Source organism: Panulirus ornatus, chromosome 42 (assembly GCF_036320965.1).
Source record: "Panulirus ornatus isolate Po-2019 chromosome 42, ASM3632096v1, whole genome shotgun sequence".
Classification (NCBI taxonomy): domain Eukaryota; kingdom Metazoa; phylum Arthropoda; class Malacostraca; order Decapoda; family Palinuridae; genus Panulirus; species Panulirus ornatus.
In genome coordinates this window covers 15432487-15444806 of record NC_092265.1, presented here as the reverse complement: position 1 = coordinate 15444806, position 12320 = coordinate 15432487, and the positions used below count along the sequence as shown (strand labels likewise).

Here is a 12320-nt window from a genome sequence, read left to right as displayed (position 1 = left end):
ACGTACCTCACCAGTCACAACCTAACCAACGTACCTCACCCGTCACAACCTAACCAACGTACCTCACCCGTCACAACCTAACCAACGTACCTCACCCGTCACAACCCAACCAACGTACCTCACCAGTCACAACCCAACCAACGTACCTCACAAGTCACAACCCAACCAACGTACCTCACCCGTCACAACCTAACCAACGTACCTCACCCGTCACAACCCAACCAACGTACCTCACCCGTCACAACCTAACCAACGTACCTCACCCGTCACAACCTAACCAACGTACCTCACCCGTCACAACCCAACCAACGTACCTCACCAGTCACAACCTAACCAACGTACCTCACCCGTCACAACCCAACCAACGTACCTCACCCCTCACAACACCAACCAACGTACCTCACCAGTCACAACCCAACCAACGTACCTCACCCCTCACAACACCAACCAACGTACCTCACAAGTCACAACCCAACCAACGTACCTCACCAGTCACAACCCAACCAACGTACCTCACCCGTCACAACCCAACCAACGTACCTCACCCCTCACAACACCAACCAACGTACCTTACCAGTCACAACCCAACCAAAGTACCTCAACAGTCACAACCCAACCAACGTACCTCACCAGTCACAACCCAACCAACGTACCTCACCAGTCACAACCCAACCAACGTACCTCACCCGTCACAACCCAACCAACGTACCTTACCAGTCACAACCCAACCAACGTACCTCACCCGTCACAACCCAACCAACGTACCTCACCAGTCACAACCCAACCAACGTACCTCACCAGTCACAACCCAACCAACGTACCTCACCAGTCACAACACCAACCAACGTACCTCACCAGTCACAACCCAACCAACGTACCTCACCAGTCACAACACCAACCAACGTACCTCACCCGTCACAACCCAACCAACGTACCTCACCCGTCACAACACCAACCAACGTACCTCACCAGTCACATGACATCAGCCAGATATCATCCACCACAACAAGAGGGTTTAGGTAAAGGTGACGCTGTGACCTACAGGGGAGGGAGAGGCTGCCAGCTATTATCTTCCCCGCGTCACAAGACAGGAGGCCTGAGGCGTACATGATTATATCTAGGAAGTTCCTGGGTGCACCTGACAACGTCGATACTGATCAGGCCTCTCGAGTCAGGCAGAACACAGCAGCAGGCTCAGCGAGAGAAGAAGAATATGTCAGGGAAATAACTTTATAGTTATCGGGTGTTGGGCGAAGGGAGATAAAGAAATACTGAAGTGTAGAGAGCAATATAATGCTCGAGGAAAATGTGTAAGAAAGGCTAACAGCTGGGATCCCACGGGTGTAACTTTTCCTTTCCGTATGCAAACATAGGTAATCACACACACACACACACACACACACACACACACACACCATCACCCACCAAAACATCTTTAACAACCTCCAGAGTTGGACCACCGCCAACCACGTCATCCTCAACCAAACAAAGACCGTTGTCATGTCCGTCAACCTCACTTCTACCACCTGCACCATCCACCACTCATTCACTAGGGCCCCCAAGGCTCCTCCAAGGTGTTCAGTCCACTAAGCTTCTCGATGTCACACTGGACAATGAGCTAAGAAGGAGGGAAGGGGTCAGTACCCCTATCAAGTCCTCTGGCTCCTGTCTTCACATTCTTCGCCGACCCAAGACACTTGGCCTTCCTGATCCTGACCACTCAAGTACATCAATATAACTTGTGTTCCTGCAAGACGTATCCACGCCACCATCTGCGTCTACTGGGACGACTCGAAGGTTCCTTCTTGCACCATCTATCCAGAGGTGCTCAACACAAGTGCTCCTCCTCCCTCTCCAACCAACGCCTGCACCATCACGCCACCATTCTCGCTACCGTCACCTCTTGCAACCTGAGATCCCTCGTCCCAAGGTTGCAGTTCAGCACCACAACCACATCGAACTATTACGAGCCCATTCTGGTAGCTAAATACTATAGTCCCATCCCCAACACTGACAGCATGATCAATATGTATTACACTGTACATATATTAACTAACAAATGTTGTCTATGCAACTCCCCATCTCCCCCTCCCCATTTTTTTATGGCTTCGTTTACTAGGGCACGTATTTTATTCATATCAAATAATCAACGTGATTGATTGCAGTTAATTCAATAAACCGCTTATCATTATCATTTATTGTCATCATCATCATTATTACTCTTATCATTATTATCATTATTATTATTATTATTATTATTATTATTATTATTGTTATTATTATTATTATTATTATTATTATTATTATTATTATTATTATCATTATTATTATCATTATAAAGAATCGTTATCAATACAATTGTAATCAATATCATCAATATTATCATTACATTATCATTATAATGATCATTAATCTGAACATACATAGTAAAGTTCAGGAGGATACAGGTAACGTGAGGGAAGTGTTCCCTGTTCCCCCTTGATAACGTCACCCACCAGAGATCCTCCTCTTCTACCCTACGTTCTACAGGATCTACCTCTTCCCTACCTCCCTCAGCCTCCCTCCTCCCTTTCCTTAAGCCCCCAAAGTAAGACCCACCTCAAACCTACGGTCATCTACAGACGCAACTCTGTAAATTCTCGTGAACAAACTCTCCCCCGCCCTGTGTTCCACACTTAGACAAACCGCTTCGTTAAGTCCCCAAAATCTTCTCTATGTTCGTCACGAGAGACTCGTCCAGGCCCCCAAACCAAGGGACGTTCCTCACCCTCATATAACCACGTCATCTTCGTCAGTGCTTTCGGTCGGCGGTGGAAGACTCGCGTCTAACAGCTCAGGCTGGTGACGAGGTACACGGATCACCTTCAGGCCGCTGGTCGCACACCTACCTACACTTGACATCTGGCTGGTCTTTGGTACAATCTGTTGAGACTTCTTTAATGTGCATTTTGAAGTTCACTTCATCATGACTCAGAGTAGTACTAATGTTTGGAAGCAGTGAGCTGTATAACTTTAGGCTCAACGTGTTTACAATATTCTCTAACATAACCATGGCAACTTCTGTTTCTACAGGTCTTCCATGCCTCTCATACTACGAGCGATACTTACTCCAATTTCGAGCGTTGACTGGTAACCGCGTCTTCCAAAATTTCGTATGTGTAAATTGCCGTACCTCCCGTGTGCGTTCTGGTCACTACAACAGCCTCGGTGATTTCAGTCACTGCCAACTGTTTTGATCCTCTAACAGTCATTTCAAGATGGGAATATCTGAATATTTCCTAGCTATCCCCTGGATTCGGAATCTATGCAGGCCTGCCTGATCCCAGGAAGGTCCCTGACTGTGTCATGGTCGGTAACGCTAACCACTACACCACGGAAGCCCATATAAGAACGTTTTAGTCTGTGGAGTAATTCTAAAAGTGAAATCACCAGTTTTTTCTCTCAGTTACATCAGAGAAGAGATTCCTGTTTTCAGTTGAGCAAGCTGGACGTGAAAGTGAGAGGTTGTGTGATCCTCCTGACACACACACACACCATGTCCATTCATGCCAGGGTTGGGAGTAAAAGTTAATACACAAGATAATTTGATTTCCAAATAAAGAAGGAAGTATCCTAAGTTTTCCCTGGTCTGATTAATGGCTCTGCATGTTCTTCTTTCTCTACCAGAGTAACGTATGACATTGTGAGCGTTCGGCGTGTGTTTTCGTGTGGGGTGTGAGATGCCGTCTTTCTGAAGTCTGCATCCCTTTTACCTCCGCCATCTGGACGACTGCTCTCCGTCCAGTAGGGGCATCTGCTGCGTCTCTTTGTCATCGGTAGGACATCCGGGGGCGTAACGTACTCTGACCTTCTCTGAAGTGCTGTCAGTGTTAACAACATGCCCAGTACAGTCTGTAACTGTAGGATTAATATGTAATGTATCTTAGACCTTTCATAATCTTGTCAGTGTTAACAGCTGTACGCTACACTGTATCCTGTTTCAAACACGCATGTCAGTGTATATGTAATTGGTTTGTGTATCACCTGTAACTGTACCGTTAACAAGATGTTCTCTCTATGTATGAGACATGAAACTTGTTTTGTATTACAAAAATGTTGCTGCCAATGTTACTGTCAGCATCACTCACTCTCCTGTAATCATATATCATGTATCTGATGTATCCTACATCTCCCTCCCCTTCCGTCAGAGGGAGACCTATTACGACCCTGGGCCCCACCCGAGCCCACCTGTCACCCTCATATGTTTATGTACAGTACCCAATGAACGCTCTATACTGGCCTCCACCTACCCCTAGATATGTGCCCTCCGCCCACTCTCTCACTGAAATGCTTCGTTTATGTATATGAATAGACAATGGAGTATTCTAAAGCTAAAAACAAAAAGGAGCACAATGTCTAATGTCTTCTTTGACTTGGGATAAGTGGTCTTGCCACCCTGTTGCTGAAAATAAATCTGTTGAATACCTCCACTATAACGCTGCGTGTTACGCCCGTGTGGTGCCCGTTACGCCGGTGTGTTGCGTGTTATGCATTAGTGTTTCGTGTTTTTTATGCAGTCGTGGTGCGTGTTATGCAGCCGTGGTGCGTGTTATGCAGCCGTGGTGCGTGTTATGCAGTCGTGGTGCGTTTTATGCAGTCGCGGTGCGTGTTATGCAGTCGTGGTACGTGTTATATAGTCGTGGTGCGTGTTATGCACCACTGGTGCGTGTTATGAATTAGTGGTGCGTGTTATGCAGTAGTGGTACGTGTTATGCAGCAGTGGTGCGTGTTATGAAGTAGTGGTGCGTGTCATGAATTAGTGGTGCGTGTTATGAATTAGTGGTGCGTGGTATACAGTAGTGGTGCGTGTTATGCAGTGGTGGTGCGTGTTATGCAGCAGTGGTGCGTGTTATGCAGTCGTGGTGCGTGTTATATAGTCGTGGTGCGTGTTATGCAGTCGTGGTGCGTGTTACATAGTCGTGGTGCGTGTTTTGAAGCAGTAGTGCGTGCTATGAATCAGTGGTGCGTGTTATGTAGTCGTGGTGCGTGTTATGCTTCACTCGTCTGTACTTTCATTACGTTCTCATCAGAGAACAAAGTGTCTGAGATGACGGTGTCACTATGTCAACATCATCTGCGAGGGACAGATCCGTCGCATCATTGTCCCTTTTTGTCTTCTGGTTGGTTCCTGCGTCAGGCGAGGGAGGAGGAACGTGACGCGCTTCTGAAGAGATCTGGAGGAGTGAAGGAGCCTTCCGGTACCATCGTGAGGTAAGGGCATGAAGGTACGGTAAGTTTCCTTCCTCTACCAAGGTTCGTCTAAGGTTCCCTTCTCGACCATTGTTGGTCTAGGATTCCCTTCTCTACCAAGGTTCGTCTACGGTTCCCTTCTCGACTACTGTTGGTCTAGGATTCCCTTCTCTACCAAGGTTCGTCTAGGATTCCCTTCTCTACCAAGGTTCGTCTAAGGTTCCCTTCTCCACCATTGTTGGTCTCGGATTCCCTTCTCTACCAAGGTTCGTCTAAGGTTCCCTTCTCTAAGTCTACAGTATTTCCGGGTCTAGCTTTCAACTCTGGCAAAGTTTCTCGTCTACTTCCACCCGCAGCGTCGGTGGCTGAAATCCACCAAAAGGATGAGGTCTGGGGAGGAGGCTTGCAAGAGTATACTTACCATACACTGTTCTACACATTCCTATGACTTAGTCTATGTCGACATATAAACTGGTGCATCAACTATGTTTGTGATGTCAGTCTCGACAACCAACATTTCCACCATACAACCGAAGGTTCAAACAGCTCGGATGTTGTAAGAGAGTGACAGATATACAACCACAACTCCTGCCCCAGGCCTTCCATTTCTGTAGGCACTGTATAGGTTGCAGTGTGTGATCTAGACCTAAATGTTCACGTTATCTGTCTACAAGAGGTTCGTTGAGGGTTGCAAAATGAAACACTAGCGAAGGGGATGAGCTTGGTAGCGTATCTTACCTGTGCGTCAGCTCATAACATGGGCCGACCAATATCATCCTCCACCACTTGATGCCAAGTTCATGATGGGAGAGTTAACTGAAAGGTGTTCTGTTCTGTTCCTCGTGACAGTTGAGCGCCAGCAGTCCTGCATGTTGAGTTGTCATCTTCCATCCCTGTGAGCAGAGGAGTGATGACTGGCCCCCTCCCTGGTCTGTCAACTGTCATGTGTGTCTGGTAACCAAGTGGTCTTTTATATTATGTTATTCGAGACGGTACAGGAAAGTGAAGCCGCTAATCTACCCCATCCCCTCAAATCATTATATATATATATATATATATATATATATATATATATATATATATATATATATATATATATATATATATATATATATATATATTGCCCTAAGCCTGCTTCCCAATTCATCGACCAGCCCCTATGGGAAGATGAACAGCTAGGTCAGCTGCAGGCCAAGTGCCACGACCAGGATTACTTTATTTTACTTTACAAGTTATGACGTGGTTCATGTTGGCCATCCCAAGGCGTGAGTCTACCCCTCCCGGTGTGAGTCTACCCCCTCTCTACTTTGTGGTGAGCCTGATACTTTTGTTTACAGCAACATATTTCCTCTAATACCTCGTATAATTCTGGTCGGTGGGAGCGACACCTGTCCTTGGAATGGCATCCGACATCGTTCAGCAAGTTTGGACACATCCCTGGCTGCTGAAGTCACCACTGTCCGTCAGTCGTCCCACCACATCAGTCAAACCCACATATGTACCGGATATTCCACCCAGAAGATGTCTGGTGAATGCTTCCTCCCTCTGTCGTCTTCCTCCTCACCTCACTCCCTTCCCTGGCATCGTAACTCTGCCTTGCGTATCTTCCTCATCCCTCCTGCTGGTGTATGTTTCTGCCAAGTCCGCATCGATCATGTTTTGTCAGCGATTTTTACATGATATACTTCCTACCTTTCATCAGTTGCATTCTAGTGGTTCTCCTCCCTTCTAACACGACTCTCCGAGCATGTTGTGGAGGCCTGGTTGGCGGCGGTGTACAGCTCCCGTTTCCAGCTATCAAGAGAGGCTAGGGAGAGGATCTGTCCCACATCACTGTACCGAGCCAGGCAAGGGAGAGGATCTGCCCGAAACCACAGTATCGCACCAGCCAGAGGAGAGGGCCTGCCCCACACCACTGTACTAGGAGCGGTAAGGGAGAGGACCTGCCCCGCGCCACTGTATCAAACCAGCCAAGCAAGGGAGAGGGCCTGTCCTGCAAGGGAGTAAAACTGCCCCGCATCACTGTATCAAGCCAGGCAGGGGAGAGGACCTGCCCCACGCCACTGCCAGGAAGGGAAGAGACCTGCCCCACACCACTGCCAAGAAGGGGAGAGATCTGCCCCACACCACTGGCAGGAAGGGGAGATACCTGCCCCACACCACTGTATCAAGCCTGGTGGGGGAGAGGACCTGCCCCACACCACTGTACCATGCCTGGCAGGTAGAAAACCTGCCCCATACCACTGTATGTCTTTAACAGAATAATGAGCGTACCTCTCCTGGTGTTGATCCGGGCTCCACTGGATACTATATGACAGGTCGCGGGTACCGACAAACTTGTCGATCAAGTCACAGGGCCAAGCTTGGACTGCAGCACGTACAAAGTAAAGACGATTCCTTTAGCACGTTATCTTATCTCTAGTGGCTATCACTCTCTTATCTCTGTGTTGATTCAACACTATTATCGTTTTTTCATGAATATTGCTATCCTAATCTTATATTCCCAGTTATTTACATTTTTACGCCTTTTTTTTATTCTCATTAGTATTCTTAATTACTGATCTCTTGTTTATACCTAATAAATTATTTATCAGGGTTCACCTGAGAATCTGGACTCTTGCCACAGTAAACTGTAGTACACACAGGGCTTTACACAGAGGTGTACCTCCAACACAGCTACCACTTAGCGCCTCTCCGGCACCTGGCTCATCAAACACCGATCAACGCGTCGCACCCTGGCCCTCCTCCTGGACATCTGTCCCGCTCCACACGGTGACTACGGCAGGATGCTGGGTTGAGGCTGACCCTACCCCTGGCGGGTGCTGGGGTTAGGCTGACCCTACCCCTGGCGGGTGCTGGGGTTAGGCTGACCTTACCCGTGGCGGGTGCTGGGGTGAGGCTGACCCACAGTCCCGCTTCGAATGGTGAAGCATCTCGGGTCTGGAGGTCTCCAGGATCGTGACCTTCGTGCAGGCAACATCGACAGTCCCGAAGACGCCAATGAACAGTACGCTACAGACGGTAGACCCACACTTACTTTACCGTCTAACTGAGCGGTACACTGAACCTATACCCACTATACATTCTAACACAGACTCTAGACCTAAATAGACCCACAGCTGGGTCTGGGACGTTATCTTACGATACGTGTAACTTACGATAGTCTCAAAGGTCTTCTACACCTCAGAGTTCGATGTGGCACCAAGCTGCCGGGTTGCTCCCAGGCTCAATCAGGCTGTTGAAGGCCGTGGCCCGTCCACCTACGTAACCCACCACATCCAGGTGGGTCTGATGCACCTTGTTCGAAACACCCTTTCCAAATATCTCCACTGTACATTCTATGCTCTCTCTCTCTCTCTCTCTCTCTCTCTCTCTCTCTCTCTCTCTCTCTCTCTCTCTCTCTCTCTCTCTCTCTCTCTCTCTCTTCTCTCTCTCTCTCTCCAGTATGCAGCCACCGGCCAGGATGGTACATTACCGGTAATATCTACCACGCCTGGTTGTCGGGAGGAGGTGGTACTGATGGCTGCGCAGTGAGGCACCACTTCAGTGGTGGTTGTCAAGTGTCACTCCTATGGCCCATGTAGATGTCTTATCTTCCTGCCTCGCCCACGCGTGGGCTGCTGCCTCTCAGGTCGACAAACATACATACAATCTCTCCATCTGGCACATAACACGTGACAACACGTAACTCACACGACCTGATCTTCGCAACTTAATATCCTTCTACGCTCCACGCTTGCCCTGCCTTTTGGCAAGACCTCGGCGTAAGATCACATAAATAAGCAAGAAGAAGAAGAGTCCTTCTTCCCCTTCCCCCCACAACCTGAACCCCACACCCCATCCACCTCCCTCTCGGGGATGGGGGATGGGATGGAGCAGCAGGAAAACTGCAGAGAACAATTATCAAAAAATTGTTGTTGATGTTGTTGGTACACATTCCCGGGGCGAGGTAGCTCAGGTAACGCCAGTCACAGGTGTCATATTCTGGGGGAGGAAGAGGGAGGAGGAGGAGGACGGAGTGAGGGAGGGGGATGACGGTGTTGGGGAAGGGGGAGGACAGAGTGGGAGAGAGGGAGGACAGTGTGGAGACGGGAGACAACTCTCCCCAGGAAGACATATGATGATGATGATGATGAGAGAGAGAGAGAGAGAGAGAGAGAGAGAGAGAGAGAGAGAGAGAGAGAGAGAGAGAGAGAGAGAGAGAGAGAGAGAGAGACAGACAGAGAGAGAGAGAGACAGAGAGAGAGAGAGAGAGAGAGAGAGAGAGAGAGAGAGAGAGAGAGAGAGAGAGAGAGAGAGAGAGAGAGAGAGAGAGAGAGAGAGAGAGAGAGAGAATCCCAGAAACCACAAAACAAAGAACAATGAAAAACAAGTGCAACGTCGACAAGAAACTCTCCTCGAGCACATGAGATACAGAGACACAACAACAACAACAACAACACGAACAACTGGTGTCAGATATGACAAGAAACAGTTGCCAACCCGTAGTGTGGGTGGCAGTCCCCGTGTGATCAGCAGCTGACAACACTGGTAACACTGTCCGTATCCACAGTGTTGGGCCCACCACAGGTGGTAACACTGCTGTTGTCATCACCGGAGGAGTTAATCACACTGCTGTTAACACAGTGTGCATCCAGTGTGTTAACTCCAGTGGTAACGCTGTGTGACGGATGATGTACAGTGTGCATCCAGTGTGTTAACTCCAGTGGTAACGCTGTGTGACGGATGATGTACAGTGTGCATCCAGTGTGTTAACTCCAGTGGTAACGCTGTGTGACGGATGATGTACAGTGGGCATCCAGTGTGTTAACTCCAGTGGTAACGCTGTGTAACGGATGATGTACAGTAACAAAATTTATCATAACACATGGTGCTGTTATGTGTCACTGACAAGATTGTGTAACACACGGCAACACTGTGTTAGTAACACAACATAGCACGTGGTAACATCATGCGTCACTGACAAGATTGTAACACACGGCAACACTGTGTAACAAAACACAGCACATGGTAACATTATGGTGTCACCAGCAGGATCGTAACGCATACTACCATGTGTTACTAAACAGTATATCACAGGTGTTACCCCCTTCCTAACACAGCAAACTCAAGACAGTGTTGCCAGCACCGAGATTTAACCCAATGGACCGTCACAAAGCCAATGGCAACACTATCGAAGCTCTGTGCTTTCAGGTAACTCCCATGACATCCAACATGATGGCAACACTGCCTCTCCTTCTCGTATGGTCAAAATGCGACACATCCTGTCATACATCTACATCCACCTATCCATACTAATCGGAATGTCTATCTATCCCCTCCTCACCTCACCTCCTCTAACCCGCCGTCTATCCTGTAGCACACGCCACCATGGCCATCAGCACCGGCTGGCCTCACCATAACATCCTCTATCAAACCAAAGAGAAAAATCACCGTCAAATTTGCAGTGGTCCGGAACTTTATACTCTGCCGGTAAATGTGACATGCGAAAACGGGATTTACAACAGATACGAATCTACTACTATTGACAAGAGTACGCGAGCGGTGGAGTGAGCCAGGAGTGGCCCCAGTGAACCTGGCCAGAGCAAGAGTGAAAAGTGTTTGACCTCGGAGTACGTAAACACCATCGGACGACCCCCACCTTACCACCCTCCCTCAGCAGACGCAACACACCAACAGTTAACTCGCCCCAAAAAAGATGGCAAGCTGGATTGCACAGACGAGCAAGACAAGCAAAGGAAAAAACAAATAATTATGGTTCTCAAGGCCCTTATATAAGCTGTCCCGAATGCCATAACTTTTGTCTAACTTCGCCATTCAAGGTGACAGAAACCGCACAGACACTTTACAACCGGTCACCACTATAACGCCGCCACACGCTACTTATCAGCGGGGAACGACTGACTGAAAGCACCGTGGCTGTCTGTACTTTCCAGAGCGTGGATACTGATGACGTAACCTAACTTACCACTGCAACACCTGGGGAGACATGGCTGCCTGCCTGCCAATCTGTAATTGAAAACAGGTCCTTTCCAGTACGACGGGCGTGGAAGACTGTACAATATCACCACCGAAGAAAAAAGGTGCAGCAAGTTCAGTAAAACACTGTAAACATCTGGAGCCTCTAACTGTCTCATAAAAATCCATACAACCTCAAACGATACACTAGGGACTGTCCAGTGACAATGCACTGAAAAAGGAACTGGATAAGGGTATACAAGGTGTACCAAACCGGCGACGCTGGCCTGAGGCAGCGTCCTGAGGCAGCCTCATTGAGCAAACAAGCAACATGACTGACTGCTCCCAAACCAAGCGTGTTGGGGTAAACCTACGACACCAACGTAGCGTAAACGTAAGGTAAGGTAAAATGACCCATGATGGAGGACGAGGAGGAGAAGGAGGAGGAGGAGGAGGAGGAGATCAATAGTGTAGAGGTGTAGGTGGAGTCCAGGAGTGGTTGGGGGGGCGGGGTTACGTGGTACCTATGACGGTAGCCAGATCAATAGTGGAGTGGTGTAGGGGAAGCAGGAGACTGGAGACCAACCCATAACCATAGTGGAGATCAATAGTGTAGTGGTGTAGGGGGCGGCGGGGGTCCGACCCATAACAGTAGTGGAGATCAATAGTGTAGTGGTGTAGGGGGGTGGAGGATGGCTGGGTGGGGCGGGACACACTACCTGTTGATCCAGCACCAGGCTTAGGGGGGGTGGGTTGCAGCCAACCAACCAACCCGAGTCTTTACATTGTACCAACAGTCAGTCACTCCACTCTACAGCCTCCCGAACTCCTTAAGCTCCCGTAGCTTACATAGCGATCTGGGTGTGTGTGTGTGTGTGTGTGTGTGTGTGTGTGTGTGTGTGTGTGTGTGTGTGTGTGTGTGTGTGTGCCCCTGATCCATCCCTAAAGAACTGGATGTCACGTGACGGATGGTAGGTAGACAAACAGAGAGAGAGAGAGAGAGAGAGAGAGAGAGAGAGAGAGAGAGAGAGAGAGAGAGAGAGAGAGAGAGAGAGAATGACCCCGCATACTTCTGCTAATACTACTACTGCTACAGATAATACTAATATCTACTACACATATTCCCGTGGCTT

The 12320-nt window shown here is 48.6% G+C and overlaps 1 protein-coding gene across 7 annotated transcripts in view; it reads right to left on the bottom strand.

Moving 5' to 3' along the window:
* Window positions 1-12320, bottom strand: part of sd (TEA domain transcription factor 1 homolog scalloped) — a 330242-nt gene that overhangs the window by 219617 nt on the left and 98305 nt on the right. The window contains exon 1 of one of the 7 annotated variants that reach the window (XM_071686626.1): window positions 7504-7639. The exons of the other annotated variants lie outside the window; for them this stretch is intronic. The gene's annotated coding sequence lies outside the window, so the exon portion shown is untranslated. Of the gene's footprint in view, window positions 1-7503; window positions 7640-12320 lie in introns of those variants that run through there. 7 annotated transcript variants of the gene reach the window in all.